Raw genomic sequence first — 18,654 nt, forward strand, 5'->3', positions numbered from 1 at the left:
CCATGCTACTGCAAAACTTCCTGGAAGCCCTAATTTTTATTAAATACATTTTTTAAAAAATTGATAGAATATCTACTATGGGCCATGCTATGCACCCATGTGCCGAGAAACACACAAATGTGCAGGTGTATTTATATTTTTATATATCATCTCATTTGATTGCCCTAAGAACGCATCAAGGTAGATTTGATTGTCCACTTTTTCTCATGAAGAACGTGAGGTTAAAAGGCATTAAATAACACAAGAGATTTCCAGTAATCAGGACCCTGTGGAACAAAAGCCTTTCAAAAATAAGCCTAAAACTCTAAGTCAGGAGAAAAAAAGTTACCAAAGATTACACGAAGTTGACTGTATAAGAGAATCCAGTTAAGCTTTACCCACTTACGTAATTTTATGTGTGAGACTATTTTGTATAAAATACCTGGTGCCTCTATATGCTAAGTACTTTCACCTACATTATCTTATTTGCTATTTCTCATATTTTATCTTAGTTAACATATTTGGTAAGATATTTATCTTTTGATGGCCTCCATGAATCCAACATAAGGCAAGAAAAGGAGAAGAGACCTGTGGTCACTAGGGGCTGGGGAGAGGCGAGCGCAAGGGAGTGCTGTGGAGTGAGTAATGGGACTCTTCTGTACCCTAACTGTGGTGGGGATTACAAAAACCTATACATATTTTAACATTCACAGATGTACACCAATAGGAAAAAAGGCAATTAAAACCTGTATTTCCTTAACAGCACGATACAGAAAAGGGTGGGTGCGCGATATTTCTCCCAGACTTCATTTCCTTTCGGTGCCACAGTCAGATGCTTTTACTTCATGAAATACAGTAGCTCCATAGAAAGAAACACTTTAGTCCTTTGAAAGTTCACTTCTTCCCATGAAACGACTACAAATTTATCTTTTTGTAAGTCATAAATTTCTCTTGATATGTCAACATTTTAAAAAATCAAGTTATTATAACGAATAAAGACTTTATAAAAGTAAATGCCTTCCAAATTTCTTTATAAGTTCTACTATATGAAACTCTGTATATAAACTAAGTTATAAGAAGTTTCTACTGACAACCATTTTAAAATCAGGAAGGAGTAAGAAAAAATTACTGAGTACCTTCCTCTACAATGCGCCAAACATGACTGTGGACTTTTGAAATTGTCTTCTCACTGGACAATCTCTTCGCCCCTAGGAGGGAGATATTTTTCCAATTTTGTAAAGCAAGAAAATGAGACTCAATGGGTTAAACAACATAGTCCACAGTTCCTAGGCTAATGAGATAGTGGAGTCAGGCAAACCAGAGTGTTAAAAAATAAGAGCAAGTTTTAGTGTGCCATGTAAGGGATTAAATTCAGAGTATGTGTAATTTTATCAATGAAATTAATAGTCAGCACAAAATACTGACTTCTCATCTCTAAAAATAGACACGTGTCAAGCCTTTGCTATGTTATATAAAATTCTTCCAACCAGGAAGTCTGAGATGATGCTAACAAGCCAATTTCATGTATTGGATTTGACTAATTAAAAAAAAAGAAAAGAAAAGAAAGAAAAACCAAGCTCTCCAGTATTTCTTGTTACCAACAACTAAAAATATCTAGCATTTTAAGTCAAGAGCGTAAGTTACGAGTGATATCCACCACAAAAGCAGTGACTCAAGGATGAAGTGTCACAAACCCAAAGCTGCTTCTTCTCCCCTCAACTCTAAACTTCTTAAGGAATCCGAATTCCTACACCTGGAACTCAAGGTCTTCTACAATCTGGTCCAAATTTCCCCAACTACTCAGCTTCTTAACACTCCACTCCATCCACAGCTGAATTCTTCCTGTTCACTACACTCAACGTGCATCTCCTCATGTCTAAGTTTCTGCTCAGATTTCCTCCTCACTCCACTTAAGGAAATTCACTCCATCCGACATGGCCAGCTCAATTCTCTCCTTCTCCAGTCACCCTTCCCAAACTACTAGTTCAAAACAGTTTCTTCCTTTCCTCTGAACTCCCATAAGGCTTATTAGTCCATTCATGAGATAAAGTTATTGAATCAAACTGATAATTATTTCATTTTTTCATGTGTGTATTATTTCTACAGGATAGAGACCTATGACATCTATTCTTGTATGAATCACAGCATCTCACACCTATTGGTAGCCAGAAAATACACATATTTCTTAATTTCAAGTTACAAACTAATTTAGGGTGGTTCTTAAGTATATTTACGTATGTAATATAAAAGTCCAATGTATGTTTGACCTACACATTGTATTAGTTTCCCTTTCAGAATGAAAACTTATAGAACAGGCTGCCGTTCCTGGTTCCTGCAGCTAATGACTAAATGATAACCTCTCAGCAAAGAAAATCCAACGCAAATTCTGTATTTCCTTTTGATACCACTCACTTGAATTATAAAAAGTTTATTGGTTATCCTTTGGCCATAGAGGTACATTCCTACCCATTGGAACCACACCTTTCTCTCTCATTTAGGACTCTCAACAACAATATTGTCCAACAAAAATATAATGTGAGCCACACATGTAATTTGTGAAGAAAAGCAAATAAAAGTAATTTTAATATGTTAACCCAATATATCTAGTATTTCAATATATAATCAATTTAAAGTACATTATTAGTAAACTACTTTACATTCAATTTTTTCAAATACTACATTTGTGAAATATACCACACTTCTCAATTTGCACCAGACTGCACTGCAAGTGCTCAATGCCATATGTACATAGTAGATACCATCTTGGACAGCACAGCTTAATTCACTTTGGCACACAGAAGTGTATCGTGCATACTGATGACTGTGAGGTAAGATTAAATCTATAAAAATATTTTCATGCTGCGTTAAAATAAATTTGTTGAAAAGTAACAAGAATAGCCCTGGCTGGTGAACCAAAGGGTCACAGGTTCATTTCCCAGTCAGGGCACATGCCTGGGTTACTGGCCAGGTCCCCAGTAGGGGGCGTGCAAGAGACAACCAAACATGATGTTTCTCTACGCTGTCTTTCTCCTTCCCTTCCCCTCTCTCTAAAAATAAATCAAATCTTAAAAAATAAATAAATTTTAAAAAAAGAAAAATAACAAGAATAATACAGGTATTAAAATTTGTGAGTTCAAAATTTTAGTCTTGTTCAACAGGAAGCACTTCAAGGTCCTAGTTTCTTGAAACTCTATTTTATAGATAAAAAAACAAAAAAGTCAAGTAACTTGGAATATCAGTAAAGGAGCTCCCAGGAAAATCTCCTGTATGACTCCCAGGCCACCTAGAACGAAACAGCAAGCTCACCCACAAATTAGTCAAACCCTGACCACCTGGGCGTGAATCTCAGATGTGCCACTTAATAATTGTGAAATTTCCAACCTGCTACTGCCTCCATTGTTAAAATAGGGGTAACAGCGATAAAGGTCAAGAGTTGTAAAAATCCGATAAGTTACATGTAACGTGTCTGAGGGAGCAACCAGTTGGTACATAGCACAAACTTAGCAAACACTGGCTGTTATTATTGTTATTAAAAGTAAACTGCTATAGCTAGATTAAGACTCATCACATGAATTTAGATCCAAATGCTTCATCTGAAAGATAAGAGTGTGGCCAGCTTTTCGCAATGTTTTAAGAGTCTTGTACAAAGGCAGGTGGCTCTCTTCAGGCCAGGAGGAGGCCACAGGACACTGGCTGAAATGACCTCGAGGCAGAATCACCTGTTCTTCCTTGACCTGATGACACAGAGCGATTCCTTCCCCGTGGCACCCTGCCTCCACGGTAAGAAGCTGTGAAGCTCTGCTTTGTTTATGGAGTGGAAACCCACTCCTTTCCTCCTCACTGGGTCTTAGGGAGATAAAGAAGAAACATTACATTTGCTCTTATTTTACTCATACTTTGTGAGTTATATTCTCTGCATAAAATCCATTCACTTGGAAGGAGAAAAAAATCTAGCTTATCAGATCTACTTCTGAAGTACAAAATTTGTCTTTAATCAGACTAAGACACTCACCAAGGTCACAGAATCAGTTAGTGGCAGAGCTAGGTCTACAACTGAAAAGGCAAGTGTTCTCAACTCCAGACGACAATGAATTCATTTGATAGTTTACCAATGCAAGGGAAAGCTGGTCATGTGGCAGAGAGTAACTACAGAGTGAGACAAAATGATTTCATGGTTTAGTTAATAAAATACATATTTAGAATCAATAATTTCAAACACTGCAATAGAGTGTAAACAATCTCCTTCGGGTCATTGTGACACTGCCTTTAATGTGTATTATTTAGTTCCTTATGAAAATACAGTAATAGAATTAGAAAAAGACACTGAGGACAGAATTCAGGATGTTGAAAACGTAATACAAGCGAGGCAGTGACTAGTTATATAATTCTGCTGAGAATCTGATATGTAATGCTGAACCCTAAAACCCTTTCTAGCTCTAAAGTTCTAAGTATCTAGCAAGAGAACTCTAAGTCCGCACGGCCTAGGTGGGTGGGATCCAGGCAGACATGTGGTACAAAAGACACACTCACTGAGAGTTCAAGATTGTTCCCAGAGGGGAAAAAAATGAAAGATAATACCTAAGAGCCAGGAAAATCAGGAGCCAGGGAGACAGCCTAAGAGAGCCGAGCGGCTCTGAACATAAACCATTAGAAGGAAACAGAAGGCAAGCAATGGCTCCAAGAGCAATGCTCTCGAGCAACCGCCATGTTGTTAAGCCACGCAGCTGCAGTCTTGGGGGCTGAGACTGTGTGTGTATCGAACGTGAAGCCAACACCACCTTTTTCCCCCAAGTTATAAGTGGGTAATAGTATTACTTAAGCAGCAAGAGATGAAAACTGCATATACATGATCAGATTTTAGTGTTGGCATTTTTACTTTCAGCCAAAGTAATCGGATATAAATTTACTAATATTCACGGTGATTGTTGCGCTTCACCGTATCTGAGTCTAACTGGACATAAGTAATTTGATTTGCTGTAAAAATTATGACTACACCACCAAACACTTCTAAGGAGAGCATTAGGGAAAAAAGGTTTTTCCTAGGTTGATGCTGCAGACCTTTAAAGCTTTTGATGGTTTTGTTTGTATCAATTTCGCTGAGATACAATTCACAAACCATAAACTTCATGCATTTAAAGTTTACATTTCAGTGGTTTTTAGCATATTCACAGAGCAGCACAACAATCACCACAATCGGTTTTAGTCCATTTTTATCACTCTCACCTCTGGCTGAAGAGCACTTGCGGTCTCCTCTATTTAATAGCTTTTTCCAGTAAGCCACATATTTCTATTTGCCTGATTCAGGTTTAGCCCAGTCACCCACTCGCTCAGAGAGGCCTTCTCTGACCACCCAGTTTCAAGCAGTCACACCCACCCCAGGTAAGCACACACTCCAAGTGTCAGCCAACTGCCTGCCCCCCTCAATCCCCCACTTTATTTTTTCCAGATACCGATCACATTTAGCATTCCAAATGTTTTACTTGCTCATTGTCTGTAAATTCCAAGAGGGCAATTTTTGTCTGTTTTATTTACTGCTGCACCCCCAGGGCCTAGAACATGACATGTTGTAAAAGTTAAATGTTTGTAAGAAGGGAAAAAAGGGAGAGAGAGAACTGAGACAAGGAATTGGCTTCACTGCTACAAATTTCACTAGTATGTAAGATCTTTGTTCTCATTTATTAAAATATGGGTTTTCTATAACATGTTTCTCCTCTAGAAAACCTACCCAGAGAAAACTAAAATAAATGAAGTTAACCAAATTTAACACCACTGTAGACACCAGGGTCGATGGCTTATTTTAAAGATTTGTTCCCGTTTTATTCCTATGGTCTTTGCTGAGTGCCTAAACAGTGTACCAAAGAGAATACAAAAGACATACCAAAGTCACTCAAGACATGCACAAACTAAATGTGTGCTGCCTTTTTTTTTTCCCTGTTTTTGTTTTTGATTTTTTTTTTAAATGTGAATAGCAAATACCTAATAAGTACCTAATAGAATTTTACCAAATACCTAATAGAATTTTGGAGGAAAAATAATAATCTAAGTGAACCGGAATAGTTAGAAACTGCCTCCTAGAAGTATTGAATAGTATTATTAAAGTAGGTAAACTGAGGTAACAAATTTCAGAACCCTACTTAACACAATGGTTTCTGTCTTGCATGTGTAATGGTAGAGGGGAAGGGAGGAAGCTCCAGGTCGGTGGACAACTCTCGTCAACATAGTTCTTCGGGAATCTGGGTTGCTTCATTGTGACTCCGCATCCCCCATGTTCCACACTGTGGTGCCCGCCCAGCCACCAGAAGAGAAAACAACACAGACCAGCACAACCTGCCACTTCCACCTGCGTTGCAGGGGCTAGAACTCTGTCACATGGGAAACAAGAGCTACCTCCGGGTTCAGGAAGAAGAGAACAACTTTTGGTGGGCAGCTCGTAGTCTCTGCCACCAGGGGGATTTGAAATGTACCAGGAAGGATGGGTAGAATGTAACCAGGAGGGAGAGGACCACGTGAATGAAAACAAGCAAGTCAAAACTAAGCAGAATTCTTAGATCTGCTTATTCTGGCAATATTCTGAAGAGTAGTGAGAGAAGATGAAGTTGGTTAGGTCAACGGTTCCCCCAGGATAAACGAAAAACCAATCCCAATGGATGTCAGAGTTTCTATCAGTCTATAATGAAGTGAGAAAAACAAATACAAGTTGATAACTTGTTAAGAATGCTAAATTAATTTTATTATTTTATACTTATAATTCAATTTTCTGTAACTTACAATGTGATATCATAAAATTAGAATTTTATAATTCAATTTTTACAATAGAAAATGTTTTTAAACATGGCAGTTAAGGCTGTGGGCGGTTCTAAAATAAATGCCCTTTCCTTAATATAACAGACTCAGTCTTTGTGCTGTAAGCAGTGGGGGTTTACTTTCACTTTCCAGATTTTTTTGGTATATTCTTAATGCTTTAACATTTTCTGACATATTTGTATTGCTTTGGAAACTAGAACAGACTTAACAGTCCTAAACAGTCATCAGGGTTAAAATATAAGAAACAGGAGTTACATGAAATTGAGCAGGAAGTTTAACAAATGTACACTATGCTCAAAATACATGCCCAAAAGATTGAAAAAAAAAGAAACCCAGCTCTTTTGTACCAAAGTTCAAACCCTTAGATAAAACATGTAACATACATAAGAAGTATTAAACTCAAAAGAGGAATTTAAGAAAAAAATAGCAAACTAAAAAACAATCTGCTATTGCATTAACCCCAAATTTTTTCTGAATAACTACTTTTAATCTAAAAATGGTATAATATTTTATTCCAATTATTTAACACAGATGGAGGGAATGTTAATTACCACTGAAAATAGCAATAAAGTAAAATGTTTTTACTAGAAAAATTCAAATGTCACCATTCAACTCTGAAATAAAAATAAGAATTTTATTTGGAATAAAGAAGTGTTAAATTTAAACACTAAAGAAGTGAACAGTTAGAAACTATGATGACCAATGGAAATATGTGCTTATTAAAGACAGAAAGCTAATTCCTAGCCTCTACTAACACCAAACAAGGCTTTATAAAAATGACTTTCTCTACCTCTTCCCCTATAGACTTCTAATGGCAAGGGTTGAAAAAGAAGACGGTGCACAGCATACCTCCTTAAAAATGGGGAGAGAGAAAGAGCTGTCAGAGACATTTAAATGGTACACACTCCATTTATTGGAAACCTGGCATAGGCTTAGTAAGCTCCAAACATTCATGTGAAGGGTAGCCACGCATCTTCCCAGGCAGCTTAGGCTTATTCAGCTATGGGACGACCGCACCAAAGGAAAGCAACCATGCAAGGAAAACTTACCTGCTGATAGTTTCTAAAGTTAATAATTTTCAATAGTAGCATACATCTCCTGTCACAGTGCTTTCCATGGAAAATACGCAAGTATTCCTTGGTGAGAGATCAGCCTAAGTTAAATGGAATTATTATCAAAAACTACTACCACATAGCAGTCTGCTAATGTTTAGATAATGCAATTAGTTGGGCTCTAAAGGACTTTCTGCTTAACTGAGAGTTACTGCTTTATAAAATTTTAACACACAGCATGCTATTACCACGGTAAAAAATCTGCGAAGTTATTCCAACAAATAGAATTTCAGTTCACTGAAATCCAATTTACCACACATTTGAAAAGTGAAACAGTATCTGATGAATAATTCAATTTAATTATTTAAAAATGAGCCACTTCTTTTAAAATGTCTGGCAAATATGTTACTAAACGTTACAGCCTTAGGCAAACGTACATATTAAACACTCTGATCCTACCAGTTTTAATCATATTAAAATGGGTGGCTAAGATTTATTAAACGTATGGACAAGCTTTAGCTTTTCCCTAAGTTCTGGACAAAGAAACAGAAACGAGATCTGCCCTTCTAGTGCTATTATCTTAAAATTACAATAAAATAATATTGGCTAATGGCAAAGCTATGAGTTACATGATACTGAGAAAATACTACAACTTTAAAATAAGAGTCTCAATTCTAGGTCACAGTACAATGGAGAGTCCTATAAATTAAATCAACTTAAAAGAAAAAAATACCAGAAGTCATTATTTCCAAGTGAGGCCTGTAGGCTTCAAGAAGACTGACTTGGGAGGCTACAATATTTACTCCAACAATGCTGTCAATGTTTGTAATATTTTAAAATTCCTTTGGAAAACCCCTCCAGAACTTTTAGCAAGCACATTCTATTAATTACCCTCTGTGAATGGTAATGAACCTTAAACTTGGAAAGCGAATTTGAATTTAGAAGCAATTAAAAAGTCACACGGGCAGTGCTCTGTGAGAATATGACGGATCAGCAAGCAGAGTGATATAACTTGGTCAAAAATGAGATGTAAACATAGGCAATGACAATTTTCTTGTGAGGCAACCCTGGAAAGGGAAAACCTCCCAAAGAGACTGCTCCCAGCACATCTCTCAGTTGGATGTCAATGTAAATCAACTTTACAACAAAATATTATTCAATCCAATTCTCATTTTGCCAATGAGAAAACTAAGTTTCTAAGAGGTGAAAGAAATTGTCCCAAATTACCTAACTCTTTAGAGCCAAACTAAGGACTGAAAGGTAGGTCTCCTGAATTGACAGCCTAATCACATTTGGAAAGCAGACCCTTCAGTAATACTTTCCTTCCCAGTAACTGCATTAATACACAGTATACTCAAAAGAACATATGAATGAGCTGTCATGGTATATTAAGGCCATGTGACTCCAAAGTATAAGTGACATCATTCCCAGAGACAGGACCAAACAGGCAATGTATTAAATTCTCTTTAAGTAGCCATCCTTCCCACACTCTTATGGAAAAACAAACTAGAGAATTTTTTAAATATCCAAATAATTCCTATTTGCTTTCATTTAGTGACAGGAGTGCCTATAAAATATTAAATTTATTATACATATTTTAGGATTAAGTTGTAGCCAGTGCTAATTATAACATGCCTGGGAAAAAGTTTAACCTACACTGATTAAAATTCTATTTATAAAGGAAAAATCTAAACCACAGAAACAGTGCTTAGTTTAGAACAAGAACATGCACATAGCTGCCAAATGTAACCCCTGTTTAGATGTCTCTCTCACTGAAACACTGTAATTACAAAAAACCAAAATGAATTTTTAAGTGTTTCAAAATGAAACAGTCCTTGCATGATTTTCAAGGCTTGTAATTACTTTCCTGAAAAGGTAAACACTCCACGTTTCAACTTAATATAATACTAACTTCACAAGTTAACACAGACTGAACATTAGATTTTACTCTAAATGACAACTCACCTATGAAACTCAGAACCATTTTAAATTAACAACCAAATGCTAACTAAAGAAAACACATTTGGACACAAAGGCCAGCGCCAACTTCCTGCAGCCATTTAAGGATGATGCAAACCCCCAAGCTTATTGAATGGGTTTTTAGCCTCCTCAGACACATTAAGTGATTGCTTCCTTTATGGCTCTCATTACAACTTGCAGTCACTTTATTGTTTGCCTGTTTTCTTGTTTTTGGCCTGTCACTCCCTCTAGAAGCTTAGTTCCATAGCTCTACAGCTGTAGGGGCCATGCTGGTATTGGTCACTAGCAGAACCTCAATTTAAGTCCCAGCACACTTGGAAAGAACTTGATTACTACTTGTTGAATGGTTTACTATTCAAAAGGAGAAAGGTCAACTAAATTGCTCTACCACTTTATATTTTTTCAAGAATTCAAAAGCAGGTATAAACAAAAATGTTTCAGTTTATCAAAATGTCTTTTGATTATTGATCCTTTTACCACATTTAGATTTACATGGGGTCCATTCTATGTGAGAGTAACAATGCAACAAATATAAGAGTAGTATAATAAAAATAATGCTTCAGAGAGCATTTTCTAATCTACGGTGTGCTTCACGTGTTTACCTCAACTGCAATGCTGAAGGCAGGCACTATTACCATTTTACAGATGCAACCACTGAGGTTCACAGAGGACAATGAATTGCCTAAAATAGTTTTTTAGAGGTATAGATGAGGCTTGAACCCAGTTCTTCTGGATCCCAATCCAGTCAGCCTTGTTTCTTTTACTTCTTCTATTTTGTGTTTTGTTTAGGTGCGTATTTTCAGCCTTTTTAAAACTAAAGGATAGAATAAAGTGTACAAATCTTACATGTGTAGCTTGACGAATTTTTACAAAGTTATTATACCCAGATCAAGATAGAACATTACTTCCAACCCAGAAGCCTCCTTCATTCATGCTGCCTCCCAATCATCAACTACCCCAAATGGTGACCACTAATCTGACTCCTGAGACCACAGTTACCTGTTTTTTAACTTTATTTAAATGGGATGGACAAGTATATACTTTTCTGTTTCTGGTTTCTTTAATTCAAAATTGTGTTCAGAAGACTCATCCATAATAATAAGCATGGCAATGGCCCGTTCTTTTTCATTGCTGTATAGTATTTCATTATATATAAACGTACCAAAATTTACTTATTCTGCTGTTAGACATTTGAGCATTTCAGGTTTTAGCTAATATGAATAATGTTGTTACACATATTTGTACTTTGTAGATAAAGAAGCTAAGAACCAGAAAGGAGAAATGACTTAGTCAAACCAACACAGCAATTAGGCAACCCAACTAGATCCCAGAACACCACATTTTCCCATTACTATGTGAAACAGCAGTCAGAAGTCCATCTAAACCTTAAAGATTTTTTTTTAATGCTTGCATAATGCAAAAGCAAGTTTTCAGTTACAAATACTATGCCAAATACATTGTACTTTCTGATTACCACAGTTACTTCATTAAAAAGCTTTTAAAATAAATGTAATTTTCCCTTACTTATATCATTCAATGAGAATACAATGTTTGGGATAGAGATCATTGATTTTCATACATATCATTATTCCATAAAGGAATAGTTTACTGTCAAACAGAAATTTGCTTCCCAAATTAGAAATGTCCCACATTGGAAATTCTATCAAAATATGAACAGAAACAACAGTCCCAAATTATAAGCAGGTAGCATTCCAAAATTTTGCATTAAAGTTAGCTGTTTGGAATTCAGAGGCATTTTCTCATAGGAATTATATGATATATAGGGATAAGGTTTTCAGATAAGCCTACAAAAGTCAACTTCACCAAATGTACCTGAAAATTGCACTACTAATAACAACATAGCCTTAACCACTATGTATAAAAACCTAACTAGAAATAATGACTTATAAACTATGTCTTAATACCCCAATCTCTTATATTAACTCTCATAAACTGCGGGAGACCCCATTCCAATGTCCTTGTCTTTTCTTCCAAATACACTGTAACCAGCTTACGCCTATATTTTCATCTCTCACCAATACCCTTCATTTTATGTTCCCAGATTCTGGGCCACAGAATTCAGACCACAACTTATCCCATAATTCCATCCCTTAAATAATCCTTTGAGATTTTCACTGCTAGAAAACCTTTGGGAGGACAAAGAGAAATAAGAAAAACAAAGAGAAAGACAAAAAGAAATATGGACAAAAAAAAAATCACAAAAATCTCAAGAAATCCTAAAAAGTATTGTTTTTATCAAAAGACACAAGAAGTCAGATGGAATTTTTCTAAGCTCCTACTTTCATTGAAACATTCTTCTATGCTTTTTCAAAATCCTACGCTAGGTACTTCCAAGTTATCTCCTCTCCCACTAGGAAAGTTTGCTATTTCATTCCATTTCACATCCTTTCTCATTTCTCATTTGGACCCTAAATGGAAAGATAAATGGGCACGTTGATAACATAAAGCCTTTGGGCACACACCGAACTGAAATAAGGGAGAGATGAAGCCTAAGGAGTAATCAGGCCATTAAGGTTACCAATTAATAGGTAACTTACTATATGCAAATTAGGAACTATATAAAAATGCTTTGGAACAAAGAAATGGTTTCATAAATTAACGCCAGACAAGTTTCCAGAAATTTTAAAAAAAAAAACCTACCTTATATCTCTCAATATAACATTCCTTTGTGCTTGTAGCTTACTTTATCTTTCTAATAAATCGACTGAAGATGTATCCTTTATTGTCTCTGTACAACTAACACTGACCTGAGTACAAATAGGGAGAACTTCAAGGTATCAAAAAACCAGCTCCTGGTCTGATAAACTTAACTTACCAACAAATGGAGAAATCAATTTCTACCTAGTCTAGGTAATGAAAACCTAGCCTTAACATCTAATGAAGATAATAAATGACTCTGAAAGCTAAAAGAAACCGAAGTCATAAATGCCCTCAAAAGAAGTCGCTAACACAGAAATGAGCAGTAGATTCTCTAAACTTTAAAGAATGGATGTTTTCCAGAAAGTAAACTAGGAAGGTAGGACTGTTAGCATTCTGTCTGTCAAGTAAGTCTTTGAAGTACCTTTTGGGCCGAAAATCTTACACAAACTAAAAGAATTAGGTACAAAGTATTAAAAAAACTACCACAGCTGTGATTGAAGCTCACAAGAAATACACACTGCAGCAATGTAAAGATAATGTACCCAAAAGTAATTATTACAGCTTGATACAGACAACTAAATGTCCTATCAGAGCTGCCAACAATTAAAAATGACCTTAACCTCTCCACTATTTGATAGAAGCTGGTCCTGGTTCTGCCTCTCACTATATGACCTGGGGCAAACTGTTTAACCTCTCTGGGTCTCAACTGCTGGTAAGATAGAATTAAAGATGGTACCTACTTCATGATTTTGGGAGGATTAAATGACATAAAGGTAAACTGTTTTGAGCAGCTGCTGATAAAGGTTAGCTACTGATGAACACAAGTTACTTAAAGTCACATCCATGACTCAACACTACCTTTGAAATCTTCAAGGCCCTCAGACTGATTACTATTGGCTCATATGAATCTAGAACGTTGAAGCTGAAAGAAATTTTAGAAGTCCTCTGGAACAATTACACTTAATTCAATAATAAGACTCATGAGAGATTATTTCCAGGGACAGAGAGTCGCCATCCCTACAATGCATATAGGAACAGTTCTAATTACTTAGATGTTCCTTTTGATGATCTTATACTGATCACTGCCTCTCATCAACGTCTTATCTGAAGGCTGAATTCACTAGAGGGCATCGCAATATTAGGAAAAACCATCTATCAGAATGAATCAGGAAAAGGAAAGAATCGTTTAACATTTATTCTGGCTAACAGAAATATTGCATCCAGTTGTATAAAACATGTATGTTAATTTAAAAATTATTCTGTTTAAACATACATTAAAATGTTCAGAAAGAATTAAAAGTAGATTAGGTTATAAAATCGTAATTACTTACATGTTCTTGTATATAAGGTGATTCAGACTATCATCAAGCTCTTTCCAACCCTACATTAAGGCCTCCCAATAATTTTAAGCAACTCTAATAATTACATATTTATAAAAGCAAAGCATAAAAAACCAGATTACATTTATCATTGCCCCTTACAGTATACCACAAGTCACCACCAGCTTTTCCTAAAAACACCCAGTGGCAAAAACAGAATTATCAAGTTACATAAGAAAATCCAAACCTGGATCTGTGTATAACCAATTATTTAAATTACCTAGTTAAAACCAAATTATGTTAAAATGTCTGCACTCTTAACAAAGCGATGGTACAACTGTAAAGGTCCATCAGGCTCCAAGAGGGTCCACACAAACGGTCCTCAAATGTCCCCTAACTACGCTCGTAACTCACGCTGGCATGCACAGGAAAAACATGGAAAACTAGGCACTGCGTGTAGCGCACCCTTTCACCATATCACATTGCGATTCTTCGTGAGACTATGCCGCTCTCTAGTGTAGGAAACAGACAGGCAGATCCTAGGCTGTTAGCAGAGGTTTCAATCAACTTCTCTCGCTGCTCCCTGGCTTCCCGGCCCACACACCGCTTCCGCCTCCATTTGCAATCCATTTCAACATTCCTTTACTTCATATGAATTTGTGGAGGGATTTTTTTAACGTTTCCTCTGAACCACTTAGAACATTTGCCTGATTCCCTCATCAATTATGAATTAAATAAAATCCTTAAAGCATGTTTATCTTTATATCTGTATGCCATTATATTATCTCTTGGCACACTCATCAACTTTCTTACTATTGGTGAGACATCGCTGTGCTTAGATGATCAACACAAAAAGAGACTCCAAACAGTGAATAAGAATTGAACTGGGAAGGTCCATCTCTTCACATAAATTAATAAACAGACCTCTGGCTTCTGTAAATACCAAGCCCTCTGAATTTCCTGGGCATGAATGAAGTCGTGAGCACGGATGAAGCTCAGGAGTCAGGTTTCAGGACCGGTGAGGCTGAGTGCAGACTGGATTAACGGTGAAGCCAAGGAACAGCAACCCCAAGGCATGGCCCATTCGCCTCCACTATCGGCTTAATGATCCCTTTGAAAAAATTCGAACAACTAAGTACACTGGTCAATCCAGAAGCAGAATTCATGTGAGAAGACAACTAAGTTCGGCAGCCTGCTGAAGGTTTTCGAAGTCTGCCAGCACTTTCAATGTGTCCACATTCCTCTACCCATCCCTAAAAGGAGGTAAGTTTTCGCGTCACTTCAGAAGAAATCAACACAAAAGTCTTTGTTTAGTTTCATGAATTATCGAGAATAATTTATGTGAAGGTCTCTTTCTCCGCCACTGTGGTCCGGGAGGTTGATTCTTCTTCGCCATGTCCTCTCACAAGACTCTTACAGGACTGAGGGGTTCCTGGCCAAGAAACTAAAGCAGAATCGGCCCATTCCGCACTGGATTCAGATGAAAACTGGTAATAAAATCAGGCACAACTCCAGGCGGAGACACTGGAGAAGAACCAAACCGGTCTACAAGGCAGGGCACATCAGAGACGGCTCGCTTATCTCGGCTCTATCCAGGTTGTCTGCCTCTTGAAATCACTGAAAAGATCACTACCATCTGGACAGTTTGGCGTTTTAATTGGGAAATTACTGGAAAAATGATTTTTCTCTGTTGATTTTTTTTCTGCAGTAGTAGGTTGGTTCATTAATAAATGTGAGGCCATTTTTAAAAAAAAAGAATAATTTATGTAAAGGGATGAGAAACATATTGATAACAAAGTCAAAGATGTTCCAGGAACAAGTGACCCAAATCAGAACTGGGTGGCTTTTAAGTCCCCCAGCTTCTTCTCCATATACCGCTCTTTTATCCCAAAGACATTAAGTAAAATAAAAAGGGTCATAAAATATGTATGTGTACACACACACGATAGATAGATAGATAGATAGATAGATAGATAGATAGATAGATAGATAGAGCCAGGCAAACTATTTTCCAAGAGAAAACACCTGTTCTCCACTGACTGGTGAGGCCATGGATATACCGCACACAAATAACAACTATATTCGGATATAAGAAATCATTTCACAGTTTTTTTAAACTCCAGAGAGAATGTTGAGAGAGGCATAATTATATTTTGTTTAATACAAAAACAGTTTTAGGCAACACAGCGATCCACAGCTAATCTCTTCTCATCTCTGTGACTTAAAACTCCCCTTTAATGCATTAGCTAAATAGGACACAAAAGATTCCATTACAAGATGGGAGTGGAGAGAAGGCTGGCAAGACTTAAAGAAGCAAATTTATTCTAATAGGGCTTTGTGTTTTTTTCCCCAAAAAATATTTAGGAAAGCTAAAAATATCAGAAATGAGTATGAAAGGACACAGTAGCCTGCCTCTCAGCAAAAAATATTTCTAAGACCTGGCTGATCAAAAATATTTTATATAAAACCTATCTGACTATCATTATACTGCTCATAAAGAAGACAAATAATAAGACAGTTTACCAGCTGTAAGAACAGTATGCATTCTGACTCTAGGGGCACTTCCCTTTTTGCAAGAAAAGAAACCAGGTTTCCATTTTTCTGAGCAACTTGCAATGCAGCCATTGGTCCATGACCCTTTCCTCCTGTGTAGGCCTCAGAAAAAGAAAATGACTTTATGAACACTTCTTTCAAATCAAGAAAGAAACTAAAACATGAAAATGTATTAAATTTTAAAAGGGCACAATCTGAGCGGACTTTTTCTTTTCACAAGCCAATAACAAAAAGCGAAGCCTTGGCAGTAGATACGGCCATCAGCTGCAAGTCTTCGGAGAGGCCTGAAGGTCTTGCCTCCATTTTCCCCTTCCCCATAAAGGCTTTCTGTATGTTCTTGACCATGTAAGCACTAAGTGCAAAAAATCACTGCCACCGAAAAATTTCTTCTGTTCTCAAAGTTGAGACTAGTTCCCGTAAGTTGGCAAAAATTTTAAAGTTTGAAATGTCCTTTGGTCAGCTTGGGTGACACATTAAAAAGGTAATACTTGATTCTGTTTACAACGCCACCTTTCAACTCCTGCCCAGCAACCCCCTCCATTCCGTTTTACTCAGGGGCTTCCTGCCTAGAGCGGCCCTCTCCCCAGCCATGACAGTTATGCAATCCTACCATTTCCTCAAGACCTGGCCCAAAATACACCTGCTCCGTGAAGCCGTTCTTCTTTTGAACTTCAGAAGCATTTTGATTTCTGTACAGCTCACTAGGTTAGCATGTGCTATTTCCATGCTGACGTCCTTTTAATATATTCTGACTTTCCAATTACAGCTTACAATGAACTGGAAGATATACCTTCCGTCTCCAATGCACTTCACTGGAGATACACATTGAATCGTTCACTCAAGAAAACACAACAGATATTTGTTTTCTTCAGTATAAGGACTGGAACAGTATTATTAGTTTGGACCCGATGGACTATGGCAAGCCTTGAATGGCTGCCTAAGAAGTATGGGTTTTATCCTGTAGTGATGGAGAACTGAAAGTTCTTGAGTTCAAAAATGATGTGAGGAAAAACTAAGCATGTTTCGGAAAAAGCAGCCCTTGGTCCGCAGCTGCCAGTGGGCGGTGGGAGTAACACGCAGAGCAAGGAGGGCAGTGGGCCCAGCGTACAGGGTTAAGTGAGGGCTGTAAAGTCAGAAAGCACTGGGTTCCCCACCACTTCTAGCTCTGTGCCTCTGAGTTACATGTCTTCTTAAGAACTTCATTTTCTTTATCTTAAAACAAAGATGATAAACCCAGAACCTACCTACCTCGCTGTGCTGAGTACTACATTTTTTTAAAAGCCCTCAATGCCTGACAAAGGGTAAGCACAGTGCATTCTGACACCAACTGGGTGTCCTACAATCCAGCTCTGACAGACACTACCTGGATTAACATCAGATCCCACAAATTAAAGGACAAAGTACCTAACAAGACTGCCCTGGCTTCAGAGGTCCACAAACTATCAGAATTTCTATCCAAATTGGCTATAAATTTGGCCTTCCCACAACCCTCCTTCAATTGCAGTAACTTGCTAGAATGATTCATAGGACTCATCGAAAACACTATACATCAATAATTGCAGTTTTATTACAAAGGACACAACTCAATAACAGCCAAGTGAAAGACGTGTAGAGCAAGGTCTAGGAGCAGAGGATGAGGGGACCGCTCCGAGAAATTTAGGTGTCACCCTCCCAGCAGATCGATGGATGAATTGACCAACCCGAAACTCCATTGTCCCAGAGTTTACATAGGGGTTTTATTACATAGGCATGATTAGTTAAATCACTAGCCACATGAGCAAACTCAATCTCAAGTCCCTCTCCCAGCCCAGGGATATGAGGGCAGTCAAATTCCAACGTGCTAGTGGAGAGCTAAGTCTTTCTGGTGTGACTAGCCCCCAACCCGGAAACTACTGTAGAGCCCATCCCAAGTCATGTTAGTAGCATAAGTTCAGGTATGGTTTAAAAGGTCTCATTATGAGTAACAAAGGATACTCCTCCCACTCAGGATATGCCAAAGGGTTTTGAAGCTCTGTATCTGGAGACAGGGTCAATGACCAGATACATTTTTTATAATATCACATACACAGTAAATGGAAGCTGTTATTTTAGAAAACAAGCAGTAAGCTATCAAAATAACACGAGCATAACGCTGAGGAAAGTATCATGAAAGAAGAAGCTGTAGGGAAAAAAACGGAACAGTGGTCTTACTGAATATCTTGATAACTAACTGACAGAAACAGATATATCCAGGCAGAAAATGAAAATGGGATTGAGAATGAATTTAGTGCTAGCCCAGCTGAGACCAAAGGCAATGACCTGGGATT

The 18,654-nt window shown here is 37.3% G+C and overlaps 1 protein-coding gene and 1 pseudogene across 2 annotated transcripts in view; one reads left to right on the forward strand and one right to left on the reverse strand.

Annotated features, from left to right (window-relative positions):
* The window catches only part of LCLAT1 (lysocardiolipin acyltransferase 1), a 152,393-nt gene that overhangs the window by 115,313 nt on the left and 18,426 nt on the right, over positions 1 to 18,654 (reverse strand). The window lies entirely within an intron of this gene.
* Positions 15,190 to 15,407, forward strand: LOC129064521 (60S ribosomal protein L39-like; annotated as a pseudogene).

The sequence above is a fragment of the Pteronotus mesoamericanus genome, unplaced genomic scaffold, assembly GCF_021234165.1.
Source record: "Pteronotus mesoamericanus isolate MK-2021 breed Mesoamerican mustached bat unplaced genomic scaffold, CSHL_Meso_final contig_101, whole genome shotgun sequence".
NCBI lineage: Eukaryota > Metazoa > Chordata > Mammalia > Chiroptera > Mormoopidae > Pteronotus > Pteronotus mesoamericanus.